Below are 24,944 nucleotides of genomic sequence, written 5' to 3'. Positions count from 1 at the left end.
AGAAGAAAGAAAGTCTGGCTCCTCTTCTTGGCTCTGCTGCTGATCTGGTTTGTAATTGTAAGCAGTTCTATTTATGCCATCTGCAACATGACTGTAATGCTTCTCCCCGCCTCTGTATAGGGTTCAGAGATGGAGATGCATAAATCAGCTAGACATGTGCATAGTCAAGCAAGAAAAAGAAAAAATAAGCCCCACTGCCACCACAAAGTGCCTGTTAGAACTAAGCAATATTGCCTTAATTCTCTACTTGTGTATGCGTTTTTTTAATCACTGCCTTAAACAACCAGCAGGAATGATTTTTCAAATGTATCTGATGTTTTTTCCTAAGACTTCAAATGTGTAGCTGCCCTTTCCATGAGTTTCTTTTTTTTTGTTTGACAGTTGTGCTTGTTTTATTATACTTGTATGCTTGACTGTAATAATTGACAGATTTTAACAGTAAATTACCTTCTTTTTAAGGGATGTATTATAATAATTTTGCCTGCACTGTGCATTATATTTTAAACAAAAGATTTAGTTTCTTTTTTTTTTTTTCTCTCTGGAGACTACAAACACTTCTGAGTAGTAATTTATTACTGTAGATTTTCACAATAGCAATTTATTACTGTAGAATTTCACAAGCTACCAGCTAGATTAACAGATGCACAGAGTTGTATTAAGTGTGTATGGTTTGTGACATCTTGCCAACCTTTTTGTGCAGAAGCATAAACTGATTTGAGCCTTACATGCAATTTGTTATCAAACTCTATCAACAAACTCTAGCTAGCTTTTATCTATGCGTGCGATACATCCAAACCAAAGCAAAACAACATCAACTATTTCTTTTCAAATTGCTAGTAATATTCTGCTTCCTTGCGTCCCCTGAATCATAGATTTCAGCCCTGGGGCTCAATACGCGTTGCCGAAGCTATCTGCATTCACAGGTTTCCGAAGTTTCTCTTACTGCTACTTTCAACAAATTAATACAGTTTTATCCAAAAACTTGTCCTTGCTTCTGTCCCCCATCCTCAGTCCTCTTGACACTGAGGGTAGGAAGGAGAGAGGTGGGCCTTCTCTAAATGTATTGAAAGCAAGAAGCCTGTGACAAATTTCAAGTAGCCTGAAATAATTTGTGCACACAGCATGAAAGACTGATTATCTTTATGACATTTTCTGAATGCATATGTTGATTTAACTCAAAGACGGCTGTTTCTAGGAAGGGAAAGGTAATACGGTAGATGAGGTGACTTAACCTCAAATACCAAAGGATTATGCAGGGACTGTTATACTTGGTCCTGGCTGACCCTCAGCTCATGCTGGTCTCAGTCAATTTCTTTAAGCATAATAAAATCTTTAGCAGAGAAAGATCCATCACAGCAAAAGCAGAATGCAATTCACCAAAAATAGGAAGACAATTTTCTTGATAAAAGGAACAGACTTCAGAATCTGTCACAAGACAGGTTTTCTGAAGTCCCCTTTATAAAATACATGATTTCAGGTTAGACATATTCATATAAAAAGCTCACGAATTACAGTCTTTTTTTTCGCACAATGTTTTGTTCACTTGTATAAATGCACAAGATTTTTGCTTGAAGAGGCTAGGACATAACTATGAACAGAAAAGAATCCAAAAACTCCCTAGGTTACACAATTATCATAGGCCAGAGCCTGGTTTCATAGTGGTAAAATCAGCAGCTAAGAGACAGTAAAAAGTTGATATGTGAAATTTTAGATTGAACAAGTGTTAGATCAGAAGAGGAATAGGAATGTAACAAGTCCTAGAAGAGGCAGTCAAAAGCAGACAGCCTTCCAGCAACGGTCTCTCGAAGAGCAGTTTTTTACATTTAAGTTCTGCGCTAAACCATGGAAATCCAAAGCATTTAATTGCATTAAGTGCCAGTAGCAAAATCACTCTGGAATACATAGATGGAGAAAAATATCAAGTTATAGGGCCATGTTTTTTGAAATTAACAGCTAAAAGTGATAGGGACAGCAATGGGAGGAAGACTTTACCTGGGTTTGTCAGAAGTTGATTTTGCAACATATCTGCATAAGTCCGTATGCATTAGAACATAACACGCTTTTCTGTATAATACCTCTTCATCTATGATGCATTGTTCAGATACTTTTCTCATAAGAAACCATCATTAAGCTCTGTTTGTTTGAAATAACCAGAATACTGAACAGCTGCAAGATCCTACACATTTGTCAAAGCTCACGGAAAAAATATGAATGTCTTGCGTGGTGTTACTTCAGAATGGATATGTTATTATACTGCCTTTAAGGGCTTTATTATAATGCATGTTTACAAGAAAGACGAGTTTAAACTAAATAGTCATTCTTAATTTGTGAATTTCATCTAAGCTAAGCTGCAAAATGTAAAAAATGTGCAAATCCTGCCATTTCTTTCAGCGATCATTTAGGTAGATCTAATTTATGTACCTGATGTGAACAATGGTAGGTGACACGAGCCCTCTAGCAGGAAAATAAGAACTAGACAAATCCTAGGATGTCTGTAAGGTTGAAGAAAAAAAGCATTCCGCTACTTTATTTTTCAACCTCTTGATAGTTTTTAGCTGCCTTGCTTGACTCTGCGTTGTGCAAACTGAATTCACTGTGTCCTTATCAGATAGCAGATGCATTATATTGCCACTTATAACTGTTTCCTGGCCAAGTTAGAACAACATATAGGCAGTAAATGGGATCTCAGGAAAAAAGAAAAAAAAAAAAAAAAAAAAAAAAGCTTATACAAACTAGTTATTCTGTCTGGCAAAGGTGCCCTTGACACTGCTATACTTCTACTGCATCACTCAGACCTACACTCTTGGAAAACTGAGGCAGGTTTTCTCACATTACTGTCACACTGCATGGCATAAAGCTTGAAGTGGAAAGATCTTCTGTAGATCCGACAGTCACCAGCACTTGCCATTCTCCACACATATGTGTTAGTATAACTTCGAAGAAATGGATTCAGCTCACACCTTCTCCCTGAATCTTCAGTATTTATTTTGACTCTTTATGTTAATAAATAAATAAAATCCAGAGCCCTAGTTGCAGTATAAAACAGCACAATTCACTGCTGGGGTATAGAATTGATATACTAGATATTTCTCATTTATTAGCCTCATTCCTCTGCCTAGTCTCCTACAGTAATGCTATTATTTCCCATGAGAGTCACACGAGATTTTTCTCTTGCTTGCTTTGTACGTGTCTTTGTATGTGTGCTTATTTATTTAATAGGCATTTTCCCCCTTTATCTGCTACTTACTTAGAGCTTTCGCTATACCCATTTGATCTGAATACATTGGCTATGTGTGGCCTGTTTGCAACCAGACCTGTTCTTAATGGTGTATTTACACCAGGTTTTCATACAATACCGAAGAGATCCATAACCAAAGTGATTTAGAAGATGATTTCAATGTTCCTTTCCCCAGAACTGCTCTCTCTTTCTCAACAAGTAGGAAATGACACTGAAGGGAAAGGATTCGCTTGCAACTCTGCTGTAAAAGCACTTTTCTCTTCTTCAAAGCAACCTCCCTGAGGGGGGAAAAATTAAACCACGTTCTCAGAACAGGTACTTACTTTAAGAATAGGCCTTTCTGGCTCCTGGCAGAAACACAGCACTACTTCACAGGCTGCCTTTACTATCAGCACAGATGCCTCCCTCACCTGCTTCACTTTTGGGAAACATGGTTGGTTGATGTGCAGCAGCTTTTCTGTTTTCTGGCCCTGTCCTGGGGGGCTCAGAGAAAGCATTTCAAGGAGGTCCAATCAAGGCCCTACTGCTATCCCCTTGGCCACCACTACTGTCTCATTGTCAACCTGAGTAAAATTTGAGTGAAAATGTCAACATTTTCATGTAGTTCTGTTTGATGTAAAGGCCACTGTAAACAAATGGGTTTATAGACTTTCATAGCAGTGATGAATCATCACACAGTTCTGCAAACTGGTGAACTGGGATGGCGTAGGCCTCTAAGAACCAGTCTGCTCTACAATCCCAGCAAAAAAAACCTGCTTAGACAACTGCCATGAAGACTGAGCTCTGACAGGACTTAGAGCAGTGCTGACTGGGAAGCATTCATTGCCGAATCCTTGTTCCAGCCTTGCTGAAAAGGCCAAGCACTATGTCTTCAGCTCAGTGCCTTTCAGAGGCACTCAGGTCTGAACCAGGGAGATTTATTTTAACTTTCTATTTACCACATTTGGTAACATCATGCCTTTTGTCAAGGTGTTGTTATTGTTTTCAGTAATGAAGAAAGATTTAAAAACTAATCTCAGCCCTGAACACAACCAAGATGTTCTCAAGGGAGCCTTCTATTCTTTTTAATTTAGGAAAAAGAAATGAAAATATCATAGATGTCTGCCTCGGAGACAACATAAAGTTTTCCCCTCTTCCCTACTTCAAAGGAAGCATTCAGTCAATCACAAATAACATTTGGCATTTACACAGAAACCCAGCAAGAGCTCCAGACTTGCTCCTCCTCCACCTGAGAGTCTGTGGCCAGAGTCTCCTCCTCTGTGGAGAGCAGGCGGTCATCATCCCACTGAAGCTGGAAAATGTGGAAAGCCTTCCCAGATGGAGCTGTAACCCAATATGCACAGCTCTCATCAGTGCTCAGCATTCACGTCTGGCTTTTCAAGTCTGGCTTTTCCTGGTATTGTGCTTTGAACCAGCAAAAAGCGACCACCAGCCAGGCGGTTTTCCCTCACCTAACAGGCTGGGAGGAAAAAAAGTACATAGATAACGGAAAATGTATGGGCACTCAACATCTAGATGGTGCCTGATTCCTATTAGCATCACCTGGTATCTTCACAGATTGCAGGAACCTAGAGAGCCTGCTTCTGAGGGTCTTTAACACTAATGTTCAGTATGCACTGCAAGGAAAACTAAGCTTGATTCTGAGAGGCACCTCTAACAATTTTTCCTACTTGAGGTTTGAACAAGTCACCTGCAGGAAAATCCAGGCAGGCTATTATCAATCTCCTGACACACACCTCTTTACCTACTTCTTCTACCAACGGAATATATTATAGCCTTTACATACCTTTAAGTCCTTTAGAAAAAAAATGGATAGACCCTCTTTTGCCAGGCTTGTAGGAACAGATTTCCATCACAGCAACCCTGTATAAATTTTGCTTTCTCCAAGAACACTGCTGTTGAACACTACCTCTCAATGTGGCCAGAGGCTCCCACTAATTACAAAGCTGTTCTTCAGCTCCTCAAAGCTCTCCCTTTCCACCCCCAGGAAGGGATTATCAGCAATTCATGGAGAGAAAGTGCACCCCATATATCCCTGCTATTTACTTAATTCTTCACCCACTGTTTGCATATCAAACTTTGTATGTGACATGCTAGATAACAGAGCCAACCCAGAAGGGAACAGCATACATAGTATTTGCTGGCATGTTGTCTTTTCTTTCCTTTAGCCAAAAATCTCATGAGGCAGCTGTATGGCACATTAGAGATAGCTTTACATAAAGGACCCTTCTTTCAGAAGGAGTTTCTGTGAGCCTGTCTTGCAGTTCACATTGCAGACCACATCAAAAGATGTTTTCCTCCATTTTAATAGAGGAATCTGAGACAGATTGTATCAGAGAAGAAAGGGAGTAAAAGAAAGACCGAAAGGTTACTTGGCAATTAGGCAATCTTGATTATTTCCTTCTTGTCTTGCTAAATCTTTCAGCTGGCTATTGGGTGGAAATGATTTTCTATTCTATTTGACACTGGCTTCACAGCTAATTTGGTTTCCATCTATCTTCCCAATCTATTTTATCTATCAGTTCTAATTTGACCGCATCCCCACTTTTATTTGCTTGTTTCTAGTCAGTGTAAACAACAACAATGATGTTTTCTTCTGCTGGGGAAAAAGAAGTGATGTGCTTTTCAGGACAGAGATAGAAGATTAAATGCAAAGGTCCCACTGTGAGGAGATGACACAAAGACACAGATGCCACAGTTAGCTTTGGCAGACCAATGATTTAGTGATCTTCTCTTTATGCAGCAGAGAACTCCAATACGGATTCAGTTAGTGAGACTGCTGTGCCTGTGTCACTCTACCTGATCACTGTATCACAAGGCTACATATAGAAATGATATAACCTCACAGAGAAACTAGTAGATCTCTCAGGATTTTGATCAAAGACTTTGAGATGGGCCATGTGTCCCAGAGACAGCTGCAGTAGAGAGTGGTAGATAACGGTAATGTGTCCCTCGAGACTTGTTTTCCTGAGCAGGTTTGCTGCCAATTTCTCAACCAATGGGTGCTTCTTCAGTCATAAGGGCTCATTACCATAAAGGGAACTGCAGTCCCCTTGGCATGTGCATAACAAAAACAAGAGTGCAGTGCAGGCAGCTGGACAAATATTTTCATTGTCACAGAAAAGCATTCTTGCTAAAACACCTACTTCACTTGCTTGGCTTCTACACAGCAGCCATCTCTATATTATCTTGGTCTATACCTTCAAGAAGCATCAAAGCATAGGGAAGAAAAGTTTCAAGTGCTTAGTGAAAACTCAGCTGTGACTATCAGCTTGTTTTTCTATGGCCTTAGAAGCCCTGTGGCTCACAAACTGCATGGGAGTCAGCAAGCTACCCTCAGCAAGTTTGCTGATGACACCAAGCTGAGTGGTGTGGTTGACACAGTGGAAGGAAGGGATGCCATTCAGAGAGACCTCAACAGACTTGAAAGGTGGGCCTGGGTGAACATAATGAGGCTTAGCACAGCAAAGTGCAAGGTTTTGTACTTGGGCCAGAGGAATCTCAGGCATCCATACAGACTGGAAGGAGCAGTCCTTGAGAGCAGCCCTGCGGAGAAGGACCTGGGGGTCTTGATGGATGAAAAGCTTAACGTGAGCCAGCAGTGTGCTCTTGCAGCTCGGAAAGCAAATGGTATCCTGGGCTCCATCAAAAGAGGGGTGGCCAGCAGGGACAGGGAGGTGATTGTTCCCCTCTACTCTGCTCTTGTGAGGCCCCATCTGGAGTACTGCGTCCAGGTCTGGAGCCCCCAATACAAGAAAGACAGAGAGCTGTTGGAGAGGGTCCAGAGGAGGGTCACGAAGATGATCAGGGGACTGGAGCACCTCCCCTACGAAGACAGGCTGAGGGAGCTGGGCTTGTTCAGTTTGGAGAACAGAAGGCTGCAGGGTGACCTCATTGCAGCCTTTCAGTAACTAAAGGGAGCCTACAAACAGGAGGGGAATCAACTCTTTGAAAGGGTAGATAAATGCAGGACAAGGGGAAATGGTTTTAAGCTGAGGGAGGGGAGATTTAGGTTGGATGTCAGGGAGAAGTTCTTTACAGAGAGAGTGGTGAGGTGCTGGAACAGGCTGCCCAGAGAGGTTGTGGATGCCACGTCCCTGGAGGTGTTCAAGGCCAGGTTGGATGGGGCCCTGGGCAGCCTGGTCTAGTATTAAATGGGGAGGTTCGTGGCCCTGCCTGTGGCAGGGGGATTGGAGATTCATGATTCTTGAGGTTCCTTCCATCCCGGGCCATTCTGTGATTCTGTCAGGATGACAAGGCTCCTATTTTACATTTGCTACAACTACAGTGCATCTACCCCTAACAGCCAACTGTATGAAACGCTTCCCTCCTCTGGTGCAAGGAGTAACCTGAGGTCCTCAGTTTGAAAGAGGTAGAAGCGCAAGGTATATACTAAGGCTTTGATTCATAATTAAGTAAGTCCTGAGACTCAAGCTGGGAATTTTGCCAGACAACTTTATGCATTAGAATAGGGACTTTAAGAAACACATTTATAGTGTCACCCTGAAAACTAGAGACATCTCTAGGATGCAGGCTCCTAGAACAGAACTCTTCTTTTGCAGAATGACCTCCTTCTTATGCAAGTAGCGAGGTACTGGTAAAGGCACTCATATGGATCAGATCATGGAAAATCAAGGAGATTCCTATCTATTGCTATACCAGCTTCACTGCATTCTCCAGAATTTCAGGAAGAGAAGTGCTGCAGCCATTCTTTCCCCATTTACTGATAACTTTTGTGAGAACTCCTTTCTATTTCAGACCCTTAACTCCTTAAATGCTCTCTTTTTGTTTTGCTGGGGTTGCTGCCTTCGTTAGAAAGATTTTCAGCTTTGATTAATTATTGAGCCCGTACTGCTGAGGGTTTTTTATTCTCCTGTTCTCATTACTGATGCCTTGCAGCCTGTGTGCTTCACTGGTCCCATTGCAGGATTTGATGGATGCACTTGTGAAGTTTTCCTGCCTGCAAAGCCAGTCTTGCCTTTTGCTGATTTTGTTTGGCGGGCAGGGAATTTCGCTCTTGGCTGCAGTGAGTAGTAAAGCATACGCACTGGGCAAAACATTATTATTATTGGTGGAAGAAGCATGAAATTCTTGCTTCTTTGCTTTCTGTGTATTTCCTCTTAAAAATGTTTCCAAAATTCTCCCCAGCAGCCATTTTATTCTCAGAGTTGCTGCATATTCTTACCATAGATTCAACAATATATTGCTCTCTCATGGGAGACCAATATTCTTTCTGGTTGTTTGCTTTAATCTAGAATGAAAAGCTATGCATACTGAAAATACATTTTGTTTTGTTTATAATCCTTGTGCTTGGCTGCATAATCATGACTAAGTTTGACCACAACATTTTTCCTTTGGAAAATGAAGTTTCAATGAAATAAAAATGTTTTCTCTGTTAACTTAGACTAAAGATAAAGTTCTAATGCTTTATGGAAGATGTAGTCCGATGGGGTATGAAGCCCTGAGGGGAGAACAAGCGTGTGGTAGGCTTCTGTGAGGCCCTGAAGAGGCTGGGATATCTGACCTGAAGCAAGCTTTCATATTTTTCCTCATTCCTTCATCAGAATATTCATCGTTTAAAGACATGTTTGTTTATTCCGTGTTGCTTGTCTTGACTGGGAAGAAAGATGCCTGCTCAGATGTTAGCACTTCCATAAGAAGCATCTTCAGAGCTTTTCATCAGCTTACTCTTCAATGAAATCCATGCCACAACATTACATCTCTCACAGAACTCAAGGTCCAGGTAGCCATTACATATGTTCCTCATGATCTCATACAGCTGACTATCAGTCCTCTGTCCAGTTGGAATGATCGTATGTGCTACGATATGTTTCTTATCCTATAGCAAGCGATGCAGAGTGCTCACAGTGAGCCTGGCTCTCATCTGTGAGAGAGTCAGCCAACCTATCCCTGTACCTCTCTTGCACAGTCCTCAACACAGCAAGATACAGGACAGACAGCTGTGTTTGGAGAGTGCAGCTGTGAGCTTGCCTCAGCATACTTACTGTCACATATATAATTTAATCTATTTTTTTCATTCTGGTCCAGCGTCAATGTGCATCTTAGGCCTTGATATCTCTGTGTTCAGGCACCCTGAAGAAAGGAAGCAGGATCCAGCCTGGTGAGAGTATCCAGCATCAGGCATGGATCCTGGGGATGGGGCTGGATGCAGGTGTGCATGGCCACGCATAGCTGTGGCTGAGCAGGAGACAGGCACTCCTAGTACAACGTAGCTCAGACAAGGACTGAACTGTAGAGTTTCAGTTTAAAAGCAGCTCACGTGGAAGAGGGACTGGCCCTGGGGAGGCTTTTTGCAGAGCTGACTGGGATTTTTGGTCTAAGGCCACCAAAAAAAGGGGGGCCAGCCTCAGCTACACAGTCTTGAAGTTGGCGCTGAGCCCCAGCAGCCAACTGTGAGGAGGGATGCTATCAGCTTCCCTTTACAATCTCCTCCTGCTTCTTCACTTTGATATAAAGGTCCTGGAGCACTATCTGTGGTCAGCTTGAAAAATTCAAACATCTTTCATTTTGCAGCAACAATGGGAACAAGAAAAGAACTAGATAAAAGACTAAAATAAATAGCTTTGACACAAATAATCAGTTGACTGTGCTGAAGTTGTACAACTCTGTGGGCATAATCTTAGCAAATGCAAGGGACTAAAGCCCAATTTAACTCTACCACTTTGGATCAAGTTCCCCTAGGGCAGGAATGTAAGCACATAAGGGCAGTGCTGAGTGGCTTCCTAAGGCAAAGCAGCTCATTAACCCAAGAAGACAACAAATGCAGTCACAGAGAGAGCAGTGGCTATTTGCACTCTCCCACACATTTGTATCTTACGTGCATATAGATTCCTTTCTCTCCATATTATTTCTTAATTCATGTATACTCCACCTTAATTATCTTTGTCATTTCTAACCCATCCTGGACACTGAAAACAGTTTATCAGAAACATCTGTCTTGGACCTGCAGTTAAGTCAAAGATGGTGATTAAGTTCTGTTTTGTTTCCAAGGCTGAAAAGAGGTATTATTAAAATGCTGCAAAAGCTAAAAATCAGACCTTAGTTCAGTCACATGCAGCACTTCTCCATTTTCTCTCTCAGCTCTAGCTAAGAGTGTTTATGTGGGAAATGAGAAAACTACAGCCAATAGTAAAACCATGGTCATTTAACCATGGGTCTGAGCCCTTCACTAAATTTGCATCAAAGCTATTTATTTAAACACCCCAGCATGGAATATGCTTAGCAGTGCACACTCTGCCTAATTGCATGCACCAGTGACACAGGCTTATGCCATGCACTGACCCCTGCTTTGCACACAAACATCTTCTGTCCAGCCAAGGAGGAATCAGAGGCCTGAAGACACTGCCAGGCTTATAAATCCCCTGCCACCATTGCTGTGGTACAGCCTAATGCTTCTGTCCTGCAACTGTATGATGACAAAGCTCAGCATCTTCCTTTATTTTAATGGCACGTGGTAGTTTTCATCTGCAAGTGAATATTGGTGAGAAGGTCTGCTGGGATCCAAAGTAAGTCTCACGGCTTTTCAGACGAAGCAGCATTCTGATGGTATATTAAAAACCTGCATGAATTGTAAATCCCATTTCTTTAGGAACTACATCCCATCAGGGCACAGGACTGAGGGGAAACAGATTATTCTGCATATAGCTATAAGATGATGATGATCTATGTTGGTAAGAAGCAGACATTCCATTGTGAGGTTTCCGTGACTGTTGTTGCCTTTTAAATAAAAATTTAAAATAATGGCTCAGGCTCTCCTGTCACACACTAGAGACAACATTCCGCTCCCCATTAATAAAGACGCAAACAAATTTTTGCAAGCTCTGCATAGAATTGCCTTCCTCCAACCAAGGAAGAAAAATGAAGAGAAAATTCCTTACACATGGGATAATCACATTGCTGAAGCAAACACTCTTTTAATGCTGTGAGCGACACAACAAGCAAAAGTTTTTTAGCTTAAGTGTGTGTGTGTGTGTACGTGCGTGCGCATGCATGTATGCACAAGAGCGTGCCAATATGACAGAGATTGAGTTGGTGTGTACTGAACAGTGGGATAGGAGAATAGTTGCTCTGATCCTCAAGAAAATAAGCTACAAAAGCTTGAAGGAGTCAGACTGCTGGCATGCAGGGCTGGGAACATTAATCCCAGAATGTAGGCAGTGATGGACGGCAGGTGAGCAGATGGGGAGGCAGGTTCTGAGTGCAAAGATGACGTCTTGGAACCGGCTCTATGCAAACACAGCTCAGCAGAATAGGGGCAGCGGTACCCAGGGAATCAGCCCACAATAGCTCGCTTCTAAAGCAGCTAGTTACCCAGTGCTCCTGCATGCCAGCAGTCTCACCTGCTTTGTTCCTGCAGTGTTGTCTTCTGCACTCCCTCAAAACAAAAGGCTTCCGGTTTTATGCTTAAGCAGTGCCATCTGATTAGCAAATGCTCAGAAACTTGGATTTCCTTCAGCCTAGAGTCCACTGGGAGCAGGACAGCCCCTCTCTAAAGACTCCTTGATGCCAAGATTCTCAGGCTGAAGCCCTTCTCAGCATTTCCCTGTGTGCCATCCTCTCCTCCTGCCTGCCTCACAGTTGGTTTGGAGAGGGCTACCTGCCTGGCTGCTGGACTCTGATCAGAAGTCGAACGGAGGCCTGGCTTCCACCATCTGTCCAGGTGGCTCCCTTGCAGCAAGAGACCATCCCACATGTCCCGTTCCAATCCATCAGGTTCAAGCCCGTGCCAACCTGAATGAATCACTGTGCTTTCATTCTTTGAAAGGCAAGCTTTCATTCCACGATCACCTCAGCGTGTGCACTCCCTAGGTGCCCACCAAAGCACTCATCTTTTAGGAGATCCTCAAGACTCCACTTACCCACATTTCCATGGTAGAGTATTTTATTTACACAGAGGGAATACTTTCTCTCTGTCCAAAACCTTTATTTTTGACATTCTTCCCTAGAACCCTCCCCTGTGAAGTTGCAAGGCACCAGACGAAAAAGAAGAAAAATGCCTCTGCTTTTCTTCCATGTACAAATGGAGAAAGTTGCATAGTTTTCAGCCTGACAGAAGCATTACACTGCTGGAATGGGGAAGCCCTCTTCTTTGGAAGGAGTATGCAGGCCACTTCCCTACCTCCTCCTATCTCATGAAACAGAGATAGATGGAAGTTTTTTTCCTTCATTACCAAGTCCCTGGACGAGGACAACTTGCTGCATATTTTCCATGCGAGGAGAGAGAGATAAAAATCTCAGCTTTTTAAGTCTGTATGCATTTGTCTTCCACACAAAGCTGATAGTACTTTAGCATGCGAGCTGCGTATGACTGTATCTGCAATTAATGAATACTTGCATCACAAGTACATTCAATAAGAAAAAGGGAATCTCTTCTCCACTTTAGAGAACTGGGGCTTTGGGAGAGGGCACAAGGAAGGGAGCACACACTGTGCAATGTTAACTAACTTGCTGGAGGCTAGCAGGGCAGCCAAGCTGTACAACGAAGACTTGAACTCACGAAATACGAGTGCCTTCACCCAGCTCTAGCCATGGTCAGCAGAGAACAGAAATGAGCAGGAGGGAGGCTGCTGAATCTTCCCCTATATCCTGCACAGGGAGAAGGGCTGCTCCGCACCAGCCTGGGAATGGATGCTTCCCTGGCCCTCATCTGCCAAGTACACTGCTTCAGCAGGCAGCATCATCAAAAAGAGTGGAGCTGGGCTGCAGAATGGATCTAATTGCTCTCACAGTTCCTTGTGCCGTACCTTGCCTCTCCTTGCCAGTCTCCTGCCTGCCTAGCATGCAGTTTACTAGTTCACTTGCTCACACTCGCTCCTTCCTTCCCTCCCTCCCTCCAGCAGTGTCAGGGAGACAAGTGAAGGTTACTGTTTGGCATGTTTGTTTTTGCATTATTTATGTTGTAGAGGACAGAGTCAGACATCTAGAGGACAGTCTTAAGTCACATGTGAATCCTTCCAAATGGGACTCAATAGCACAACCAGCCAAGTAGAAAACAGACTTGGACAGCCCCATGGAGGGAGGCAGCATTTGGAACGGGATGTTGTGCATCTATCCGGCCAAGGTACCTGGCAACGCCGTGGGCCTTCTTGCAACTCCACTCACCCTCATTTATTCCCTTTCTTTTTCAGAGCCTTGGCAAGGGGGTTGGGGAACACAATCCTTTTTTCCTGGAGCTTCAATACTGTAGAAGCTTCACACCTGCAGGACTGCAGGGACCTCCCCACCGCCCCAGTTCCTGCCCCTTTCCCTGCTACACCTTCATGCAAAAACCCGCTGCCCATCCCTGGGAGGTTGCCACTGGAAAGGTGCAGCTGGAGCACCACCAGCACTGCTGCTGCCCCAAAGCCCCAGCACTGCCTGGGGCTCCGTTAAGAATTCTTTGCTCATGCTTCCTCCAACACTGTTTCTCTCTGACCCCTGCAGTATTTAATAATAAATGCTGTGCCGTAGCCCAACTGCACAGAGATTTTATGCTACTTATTTTCTCCATAGTTTTCAGCAAAGCTAAGTCTCCCTCAATTTCTTATTGAAAATGAAATGGGGACAGTACTGCTTATACAGCTGGAGATAGTGATCACCAGTGTACAGAGACTGACTTATCAAGCAGATTCTTAATGCCATAAAATCAATGGGTTTAGAAATTCTATTATCTTGCCTCTGATAGAAGATGCCAAACTAAAGAAACTTCTTGCCCTTTTTCTTTTTTTAAAGCATACTTAAGTATAACATTACTGCTGTCCCCCAACAAGCCTCTCCATAGAACTCTGCTGAATATGACACCAGAACAAAGGAACAACCTGCAGACGGACTGCATGTCAAAACAGAAAGGCCAGTTTCTTACAGGATTCCACCAGTTATTCTATTACAATGATAAGAAAGTCTTAGATCTCCTGATCTGAGAGCAATAATCTTTCCATACTATGTAGGGTGCTGGAGTCCAAGAAAACTACTTTTGCAAGAAGATAAATTCAACAAAAACAAATGCACTGTTAGTGCAAAACAGAAATGCCTGCTTTAACACCTGGAGAGATACTTCCCTTCGTTTCTCATTATCACTAGTTGACCTCAGGCAAAAAAAATCAATATTTTCTATGTGTTATGCATGTACATATGTCCAAACATCCAAGTAAGCAAAGCCAACATGGAAAGGAAAGTCTGTGTATGGAGGAGAGGTCACATACATCAGGATGCTGGCAAATGATGGGAAATGGTTCATTCTCAAGCAGCACATAAGAAGTGATCCAGATGAGAAGACATAAAGAGGGAATCAGATGGGACTCAAAGCAAACAGCTGCAGCAGCTGGAGGGGATGCCAAGGACAAATCAGACATGAAGTAAAACGATGCTTGGGTGAGAGCCATTCAATGGGACACAAAGGGTTTGATTTTCCCTTAGATTCAGCCTCCACCTATTGACTAGACAAATCTTTAAAATTTGTAGTAAGTCCTTTCATTTTCCTAAAATGTTGAAAAACAATCCCAATGTAAACTGACATCTCCCCTTTCAATCTTCTGTTCTCTCTCTCCTACCAATTCCCCAGTCCCCCAAATAATATCAAAAGTTGAAGGTGGCAGTTTGGCATTTGGATAACAAACATGCAGTCTGTGCAGTTTTTTGGTTTTTTTTCCCTTAGTTTGGGAACTGATAGAAGAACGGTAAGAAATTGCTTCCACTCACTGTGACTCAGTATCATTATTTGCAAAATGGGGTTGCTGAGAACGCTGACTCCTACCTGCCTATGGCTGTGACGAAGGCAAGGTGTTACGTAGGTGCTATCATGAAAGAAAACGGGCTCCAAAAAAGTAAAGTTAGCTGTGGGTCAGATCAGTGGGGCCCCATCATGCATGCTCTAAGTAAGCATGGCATTATCGTATATTAGATCCAAAGGGGAGAGTTAGTTCAATACGATTAGCCCATCACAGCAGCAAACCGCACTATAAATTGTTCTCAGGCAATAAACAGTAATGAATGATATTGAAACACTGGCTACTTTTAGTTAACAAAGGAGGTGTGCAGATTTGAAGACTGCCATTTCATGGAACAACCAAGCAATCAGCCAAGGATGAAGATAGCAACAGACTGATCAAGCCACATCTTCTGTACCCTCACAATCAACTCATACTGAGGCAGTTTCTGCAGATTGCTTGTGAAGTACCACTTATATGTTATTCAGCTTTGATGTGTCTTGCTGTATCTACATTAAAAATGCTTTGTGATCATGAGACTCAATTTCCACTTCCCATCCAGTCATGCAAATATGTTTATGGAGAAAAGCTTTCATCGCTAGATTGCTCTATACAGGAACATCTGATCTCATTCATAAGACAGGCTTTTTGGGTGGGGGCAGACAAAGATAGAAATCCATGTGCAATCAGAATAAAGCTCAGACCGCCTCTCAAGAGTTAGGTTTGTTTGCCCAAGCTGAACAGATGAAAATTTGGATCCATATACCTACAAGGCTTTTTTAGAAACCCAGGCCCATCTCTGTGATTACATCCATGCCCTTTTTCCTCCTGATGACGTCTTCTGAGATGAAATCTGAGCAAGAAGCCATTCCCCTTGCATGAGAAACACGCAAGTCAAAAAAGCCTCTTTGAAGAAGAGGATTTAAAGCGATGGACAACTTCTAAAGCAGAAACACTCAGACAGCAAGATCATTTGTTCAGGATGTAACGTCTTGCCTTCCTCCACGCGATCATCAAAAGCTTCGGTGTTTGAGGGAGAAATCTCTCCCCAGAAGCTGCCTGGCCCCTCCTGCTGTGAGGTCATAGCTCTGGTTGTGTCACACAGCTGTCTGTTGCCATGCGAGTGTTTGTGCTTTCACAAAGTCAGCGTGCGATGACTTCACAGCAAGGTCATGGAAGAGCAGATGGGCTTTGAAGGAGGGAGGGAGGCAGACCCCTTGTTTAAACACAAATAGCGGTGATAATTAATTAACCAAAGTAGCAGGGGAAATTATGAAAAACACGTGAAAGGTAAATGGATTTCTGTTTAGCTGTCTTTCCCAAGAGGCTGAATGTCTCAATTGCAAAGGGGAGAGCTTTACAATGAACTAATGAAACAAGGACATTTCCTGTGGTTTCTTCAAGTGGATGCTCTTGGGGAAAAAAAAACCAACAACAACAACACGTAGAGAGCTCACACTTTCCCATCCTTCTCCCTTCCTTTCTCATCACCACTAGCTGACCTCAACCAAAAGATCAATATTTTCTATCAGAACCTTGAGTTCCTGTATCTCTTCAGCATACAAGGGCTGTGGTGGGAATAGACAATTATTTAGACAGGAAGTTTATTGTTCTGCAGTGGCTTAACAACAAACAGGCTCTGTTTATAAATGAAACAACTACATGTTTGCTCCTCTCCTGACTGCCAAAGCCAAAAAATTGTCTTCAGCATTAACCAAGGTGGACCTTTTCTTTCCTGGAATATTTAGCATTTGCATGGAACCTGTTGACAAATTGCCCTCACCTGCTCATAAGTGTTTAGCTTTTCCTACAGCTGTACTGGTTCTTCTTTTTACCTTCACATTGTTGCCCTAGCCAGCAGATTTAATTCCAAAACACACAAGAGCAAGTTACCAATTAAAGATCAGGAGGATTGTTTCAGTGTGCAAATGAATCACCAGAATACCTCAGAAGGATCTGTATGGCATGAATTACAATAATTATTCTTTTTGCATTCCTTCTCAGGACTGCTTTTGCGTTACACAAATGGGTCAATATACAGTCATCAATCCAAGATTCAAAGGGAAAGTGAGCATCTTTGCATACTCTCTTCACTGTCCATTCTGCCAACACATAATTCCACCTTTTCAAATGGGAGTGAAACTTCTTAAAAAAAATGAGATTCTGTGCTGACATCAATGCTTGGCAAGATAAGTAGGAAGTCTTACCAAAATGCAAGAGTTTATTTGATTGTTATGTGACTGCAGTTCTTTCATGCCAAAGAAGTTTGGAAAAGTGAGTAGCCAAGAGATGCTGTTCAGACATTTTTAAGTGAGTTCAAGATAACTTCCAAAAGAAAAGTGGAAGTGTACATCAGTTTTCTTTCACATACAGGATGCTGACCAACCATCTTCATTCCCTGTTTACAGCTCTGAACCTAACAGATACTGTCCATCAAACATAAACATTCAGATTCCCAGGATAGTCATTGAGATTGGAAAGTTCATCTGCTAGGTTAACTGGAGCAAGGTTAACTTGAGCAGGTTGCTCAGAGCCATGTGTAATTTTTAATGTCTCCAACAACTCTCTGGGCAGCCTGTTACAGTGTTTGTGCACTTCTGCAGTTAAAAAGTTCTTTTTGTTCTTGTAATTAAATGGAATTTCTTGTATTGCAGCTTGTGGCTGTCATCTCTTATACCTTCACTGGTTGTCACAGAGAAGACTGGTTCCAGTTTTTAATCCACTCTTCTGCACACTTACCAGTCTGTATTTAACCAGTTTGTCAATGAAGAGACAGCATCAAAAGCCTTTCTAAAATAAAACCAAACAATATCAAACAATATCAACTGTCAAAATCCCCAGTATGCACTCACACACTGAACTAGTCTTTTCTTTGCAAATCTGCCTTGACAACTCCAAAGCGGCATCTAGAAAGGGTTTGCAGGATAATTTCCTACTTTACCTTCCCAGAGACTGAGGTGTAGTTCACCAGCCCATAGTTCTATGAGTATCCCTTCTTGCCCTTCTTGAAGATGAGTATGACAGTTTTTTCTCCCCGGTCTTCAGGAACCGCCCCCAAATACCAACTCCTTTCAAAAGCAATAAAGAATGGCTTCACAAGGACATCAGCCAGCTCCTTCAGCACTACAGGATGTATTTTGTCAGGTCTCACAGACTAGTTTGTCTCTGGTTTGTTTAAACGTCCTCAAACCTCCTCTACCAATCCTTTCTTCACTGTGCTAGTATCTTCTACTGGTCTCAGAGGCATGGGATTCCCAAAAGCAAATCTTACCAGCAAAGACTGAGGTGAAGAAAGTATTGAGTTCCTTTTCCAACTCACTTGGCCACAGGTTCCTGCCCTTTCAACAACTGTCCCACATTTTCCTTCAGCATTCCTGACCTGTGTGCTGCATCATTAATGGAAGTGCCTGGCACAGCTTCAAAAACAGTGGCAGAAAGGAATCAGAGAGCCCTAAATAGGCATTTCAAGGTCCCTCCTGCTCCCCAAATCTGATTTGATGAAACATCAGTTTTGTGACTCTGATGCCTTTTTTTCTCATCAAATACAGCACTTAAATAATACTAGATAGTACCACATCTAATGCCAGATAGGTATAAATGTAACACTGGGAAGATCTCTCCTTCTTTAGACTCTCACAGTTTTGTTCCCAAACTACATGAAGTGTGGATTCTTCCTGCCTTTAGAGTTATGTTGGCTGATAGCATTATTTCAAAAGGATCCCCACCTTGTAGGTATCATGGTGAACCATGTTGGCTAAGGCTGTCTTTTTTATCAACATCACTAATACGTGCTTTGGGGGTAAGTTACTGCTACCTGCTATCAGATAATTAGTCAGTAAATCATTCAACCAGCTACAAGGTATAGAGCAAGGACAATGTTTCCAAACCCTATTATCATCAGACATTTATATTGCACTTTATCGTGAAGGATTCAGAAGATTTAAATACACACTGTAGAATACTGGCATTTCCTTACACCTGCTGCTAAAATGCAGTCATCTTTGGGGTGGGATGTCAGTGGTTTTTTTAAGGGTCACCTCATAGGAGAAGCTTATTACAGGAAATTGTGCAGATGACCTCTGTATCTACTAAAAATTTTTAGAAGAGTTCAAGAAGAGTAAATTTCTAAGCTGAAATTTTGCTGCTGGAATACTACAGCTAAAAATCTGTGCTTCCAGTTGTAAGATATTTATCCTTCATTACAGCAACATGACTTTCTACATGCTTTTGCAATTAGAGTGGTAGAAAATACAGCATAGGAGACAAATCTTGCAATCTATGCATGTCTTAAACTGAGTTTTATTCCATCTCTTTGGTACACGTACCTGTACTAAATGCTCCCCCAAATCCCTCTAACGGAAGCTGAAAGGACAGCTGTGGTGAAAGCCACCAAGAGGAATTAAGAGGTGGGACCCTTTTGTATTTTTATTCACTTTGGTCTCATGACCAAAGTTTTATAAGGAGCAAAATTTATGGTGTGGCTCTGGTGCCTCTTTCAGGTAGATTTAATTAAGGAATATTGAGGATGGTGCATCCTCACATCTTTAATTCTTGTGAACAGGCGCATCCATGACCAGATCTCACTTTTACGTGAAAAGCACGTAATCTATATCACATTACTTTGTGATTTTACACAGCGCTGTCTCACTAAGTAGCACTATGACTCCCTTTTACCACACCATGGTGGTATACTATATCACCATCTCAGGAAGAAACACAGCACAGCAAATCAGGCCATCCTGGCATTACTTTCTGCAGTGATGAACCTGGTTATGGTAGTGCCTCATCCAAGCTGTGAGAAGATAAAAAACGGAATAGTTCAGTTGGAAGGGATCTACATAGACCATCAAGTGCAAACGTCTGTCCACTTCAGGTCCAACCAAAAGCTAAAGCATGTTAAGGAGGGCATTATCCAAACGCTGACAGGCTTGATAATACAATACTATCCCAGGAGAACTGCCAGTGAATACTTTATGGAAGCATACACTGACCTATGCTTGCAACTCAAAAGCTCAGCGAGAATACAGTCTTCCAAAACTTGGCAGGTATTTATTCAAACTGTAAAATAAAGCTCTAAAGTTCACAGCCACTTAGGTTTGAAGTTCCAGGCTTGATCACTGCAGATGGATCCAATTTGGGTAGTTTTACAACACTATCTACACCGAGTTTATTTCCAAACAGATCATCACGAACTCATCATTAGTGATGAAGTGAAATCCAGTGGGGCCATTAATTTCAAGTACTACGTCTCCTCTGAAACCCAAGAAACCTGGTCACCATCACTAGAAATCTCTAATTAAATTTATAATGCCAAGAAACGTATTTACTGATAGTGACGAATGCCAATACAGGAATAACAATACTACTGAAGAACTTCCCCTTTCCAGGGGCCAGCTTTCCCCATATTCTTCTTGAATGGAAAGATCTCCCAGGATTTCAAGGAAGCAGTATTTCAGTTCATGGCATAAATGAGATTTTGAAGTGCATGTCTAGGTCATCCCCATTCCCTGAGTCTGGACTGCAAAGTACTCTAGGAGTGCACAGACTGGATTTCCTTCTGCTGAAAATAAGATGCAGATGCTAGTAGGTATTTAATTTACAGGCAGATCTAATTCAAAACACATTTCCTGACCTCGGAATTTTTGCAGACAGGTCCCGACGTTTCATTCTACAGATCTTCTCCAATAGGTCTGCAATATTGCTTATATAGACAAAGGCATATCATTACTCTTTTAACTCCTTGACTGGAGCATCCCAATTATAAATCGGGATAGCCGTTCCAGTCAAACTGTGGGGGCACTGTGTACATTCAACAGTACAGGGTAGTCTCACACTGCTGGGATCTTAGATGTTTGTATAAGATAACAGTAACAGGAAGAGATGTCACGTAAAGAAATGCAGTCAAATCAAAGACTCTAATTTCCATTGATGCCTGAACAGGTGCTTAGGAAGGGCAGGCATCGGAACAATGGCAGACCTGCTGCTGACATCAGCATTATGACTGTGCTGCTTCCCTTGCACTCTCATGCCTTCAATAAACTCTCACTGAAAATGATGTTCTTGATGTTGAAGAGAACAATATGTACTGAGAGGAGATATCCTAAGATATACATACAAACACACACATTGTCCTCTTTGAAGAAAATCTGCTATCCTCTCTTGCATTTGTTATCTACATTGAAGTTTGCCAAACATAGCTAACAGCATGTACTTGTTGATAAGCGTCACTTCCTTCACATTGCCATTATGAGGGAAAGACTAACTACCAGAGTCTTATTCAGCAAAAGAGAAGCCCCACTTCCTTTTGTCATGATCTTACTGTATGTTCTACCCTTCTCCCTCCCTCCCTTTCTCAAGGGAAATTCCCTGAACTACATCTTGTAAGATCAGTTTTAAATGTTCCTGCTTTCCACCTTCAGAGGCTATGAAATTATGTTCAAGTTCAGTCATAAGACAGGTTAGAGTCATCTGTCTTAAAAATTACTACAAAATGGCCAATTGATTGAGGCTGAATCAAGGACCTCCTAGAGCAAAGAGAGCTAAAGAACCTTGCTGTTCCAGCTGGAGTTAAGGACTGCACCATCCCTCTTGAGGGACAGACGATGGAAGAGCACTTGTTCACTCCACCACACACACTCTGCTGGTGGTGGGCAGAGGTGACAGCAACCAGGGCAAAACTGCTTTTAAGAGACACTGCAGGAGCTCTTTCAGAAAAGAAGCAAAGAAACAAACAAAAAGCCCTAAAAAAAAAACCAACCCAACAAACAAACAAAAAAACTACCTGTGTAAATGATGCTCCAAAGACCTGAATTCTTTCCTGTGTCCATCCCTCAGAAGTTACACAGTGGGAGGAATGTCAGTCCTCATGGATGTTCTAGCAATGAATGTCATGGGCCTGCTGTTAATTAGCCTTTTTCTCAACAAAGAACATTTCTCAGAAATACTACACATCAATTCCCATTTTTGGTGGGATAGCTCAACTTTTCCTACATCTCATTCTTCCCATTTAAAAAGTCATTGATGGGCTGGTGCCATACAAAAGCAGAGCAAGCACCCCTGAAGCGATATGAGTTGTGCCAAGGAGTCTGCATCTCACATCTAGTTTGTGACTTCTCATTCCCCAAACTGCCAAAAGACATTCAAACAATTTCATGCATATGTGCATAAATCTCCTCAAATCTCTTAAAAACATGCTAACATCAAGTAGCAAGTAACTGTTTTGTCACTGCTACATCCAGGGGCAGCTGGAAAGGTCCCCTGGCACTGTTACCTACAACAACACACACACTGCCTCTGAGATTAAGAAGAAAAGCCCCTCCAAATGTGTAGCAAAGCAAATAAACTGCCACTGAAGCTTGAGACAATGAAATAGCATTGCTATAAAGCCCAACTTGCTCAAATCTGGAAGATACAAAACCTGGTCAAAACAACTGCTCTATGTACAGTTTTTCTCTCTGCTATTTGAAAGCGTAGCAAATAAAAACAGAGAAAGAGAAAATGCATTTAGATAATTAGCCTTCATGTGCTGCCTGTTTGGTTGGCTTTTATTGCAGTTATACGTCTGTCTCTGTGCAAGCACAGATATCAGCTATTAACCCTATAAAACATTTTTCATGGCAGAGTACTCAGGCTTTGTTGAAATCTAATAGTAAACCGTTACATTGTCTTCCCGTGAATCAAACAGGGTGTGATTCAGTTTCCTAAATACAGGCAGCTGATGCCATCTGAGGGACCCTAGTGTACACTGCCTGGCTCTCCTGAAGGGCATAAGTCCTATGTTCCATGTGCAGCCTTCAGTGCATACGTCACATACACAAGAGCATAAACCCATAGCTACCCATACATAGGCAACCCAGCCATGTAGGTACTGACCCTTTCAGTAGACAAGCACCAGAATACGCCTCTTTGTCATGGATATCCTACACCTACCTTTTGTTAACTAAGGACAAGAGAGGGGAATAGCTACCATTAAACTTAGCATTGCATAAGACTTTGGGTTCAGGGTGAAGGACAGAAGAAACTTTGTATGCCCAGTTGGATTCATATCGATCAGTGCACAATTGTCCATGTACTATTTCACATTACAGCTTACAACTCAGATAGATAACCCTCAGTAATTCAAAAGGCACAGCTCTCTAGCTGACCCTGTACTCATCTAATACACAGCCTCAAGTTACTACAAGTCATGGAAGAGCAAAGAACAGACCATGAAGAATTAAAGAAAGGAAAACTATTTGGGGAGATGAGATGTAAGGTTCAGCTCTTGTGCATGTATCCTGTACTGATGCTAAATCTTTCTGTTCTTGAGGATTTGGGTTTTTTTTTTCATATATATATATTTTTTAAATGGTTAGCCCATAGGCAATAGATGTGAAAATACGGTTTTGTTTTGTTATAATAATTTTTATTTTAATTGCATGAGGGTGTCTGGATGATTGCTAGACACAACAGTGACTGCAGATTCTGTGGTAGTTGTGTGCTGTTCTATTAAATTCAGTGTTTGTGAACACCTGAACGTTTGCGTGGAGCTGCAAGTCCCTGCTTTCACTATTAGGGCAGATGCATGCAATTTCTATTGGAAAAAACACTCCCCGTTTGTGACTATTGGGGTGCTGCACAATGTGAATCCAGGCAGCAGCAGCAGGGTACTGCTTCCCTTTGCCTCTCCTCCCCCTCATCTCTTTCCCTTCTGTCACTCAGATGATAATGATCTGTGTTGTGGGCATTTGCTGGAAAGCTTTAACGCAACCATTATTTTTTAGGTTGCTGGAATTGAGGTGGGCGTCGAGGACTCCAATGAATACAAATAAGCTCAAATCCAAGCAAACTCCATCTTGTCTAATCTTCACTGAGCAGTAATCTGGGAGGCACCTTCCTTGCTCTCATTTCGTATGGAAGGAGAGCAAGCACACCACAGTGCCAGTACTACTGAAGTCTGGATTGATCTCACCTGTTCACATCCCGAGGTCTCCTGATCCTTCGCTACCTCAATAGCTATAATCTGTCCCAGGAAGCATCATTCACAATGAGACAATTCCACCCACCTATTACTGGAGCAGCAAAGGCAAAATTTATTTCTATATCATTGAGTCCACAAACAAATGCTCAAAATACACACAAATCCAAGCTTTTGTGTTGGGAATTTTGATGGAAGTTTCTCTACATTTCAGATGTAGAGGCTGAATTTGAACCTATGGTTTAAACTTGCTTATTAAAATATGGAAGTTTATGCCCTCTTTTTAAAACATGTGAAATGGAAGTAATGAAAAGGTGATGGGAATTAGCAATTTTATTTTAATATACTCAGGCACTGATGTATTGTGCAAACTTTGTATGTTCTCTCTCACGAATGATAGAGCACAGCTCTAGGAACAAGAAATCCCTGTAAAAAGGATATTGGTGCAGGGGTAAAACCTGCAAAGAAAAGAAGAAAGAATCAACAAATGAATTTTCCTTGTGGTCCAGAAGCACACAAATAAAGTGATGATTGTCAAAAGTCAGGGTATGCTAAGACCTCACAAATAATATTAACAGTAGTAGTAGAAAGACTCCTTGGTCATATTAATAAAAGGACAGCAAAGAAAAACTAAGCAGGAGTTCTATGCAGTCAGCATAGTGTAGAGAATGAGGAAGATCTGTGTGTATGCCAAAAAATAAATGAAGACTTGGCTTATTGTTTTAATACGAATGGTGATACCGAGTACAGGACAAGGGCAATATAGCTAATGGGAATGAGAAAATGGAAATAATAATTCCTGGAGTGGAGGAAAACTCTGAGTTCATAGCACATACACGTAGGTGGAATAAAGAACTTTCACCCCAGAACATATGAAGAACTGATAGGGAACATTGCAGGGTGAACTGCAAGGATCTCAGCACACCGATCAAAATTGAAGGGTCTTATGTTACTGCAAAATACTCAATTTAAAACATAAAAGCAAGAAAAAAAGAGAAAGTGATTTGGGCAACTACAGATTTATTTACACAATCTTGACAGTATG

The 24,944-nt window shown here is 41.9% G+C and overlaps 1 protein-coding gene across 1 annotated transcript in view; it reads right to left on the bottom strand.

The window, feature by feature from the left end:
* LSAMP (limbic system associated membrane protein) overlaps window positions 1-24,944 on the bottom strand; it is a 965,192-nt gene that overhangs the window by 461,479 nt on the left and 478,769 nt on the right. The window lies entirely within an intron of this gene.

The sequence above is a fragment of the Phasianus colchicus genome, chromosome 1 (assembly GCF_987193195.1).
Source record: "Phasianus colchicus chromosome 1, bPhaCol1.hap1.1, whole genome shotgun sequence".
NCBI lineage: Eukaryota > Metazoa > Chordata > Aves > Galliformes > Phasianidae > Phasianus > Phasianus colchicus.
Note: the sequence above shows the minus strand (reverse complement) of the source record. Positions and strands in the feature narration are given on the sequence as shown.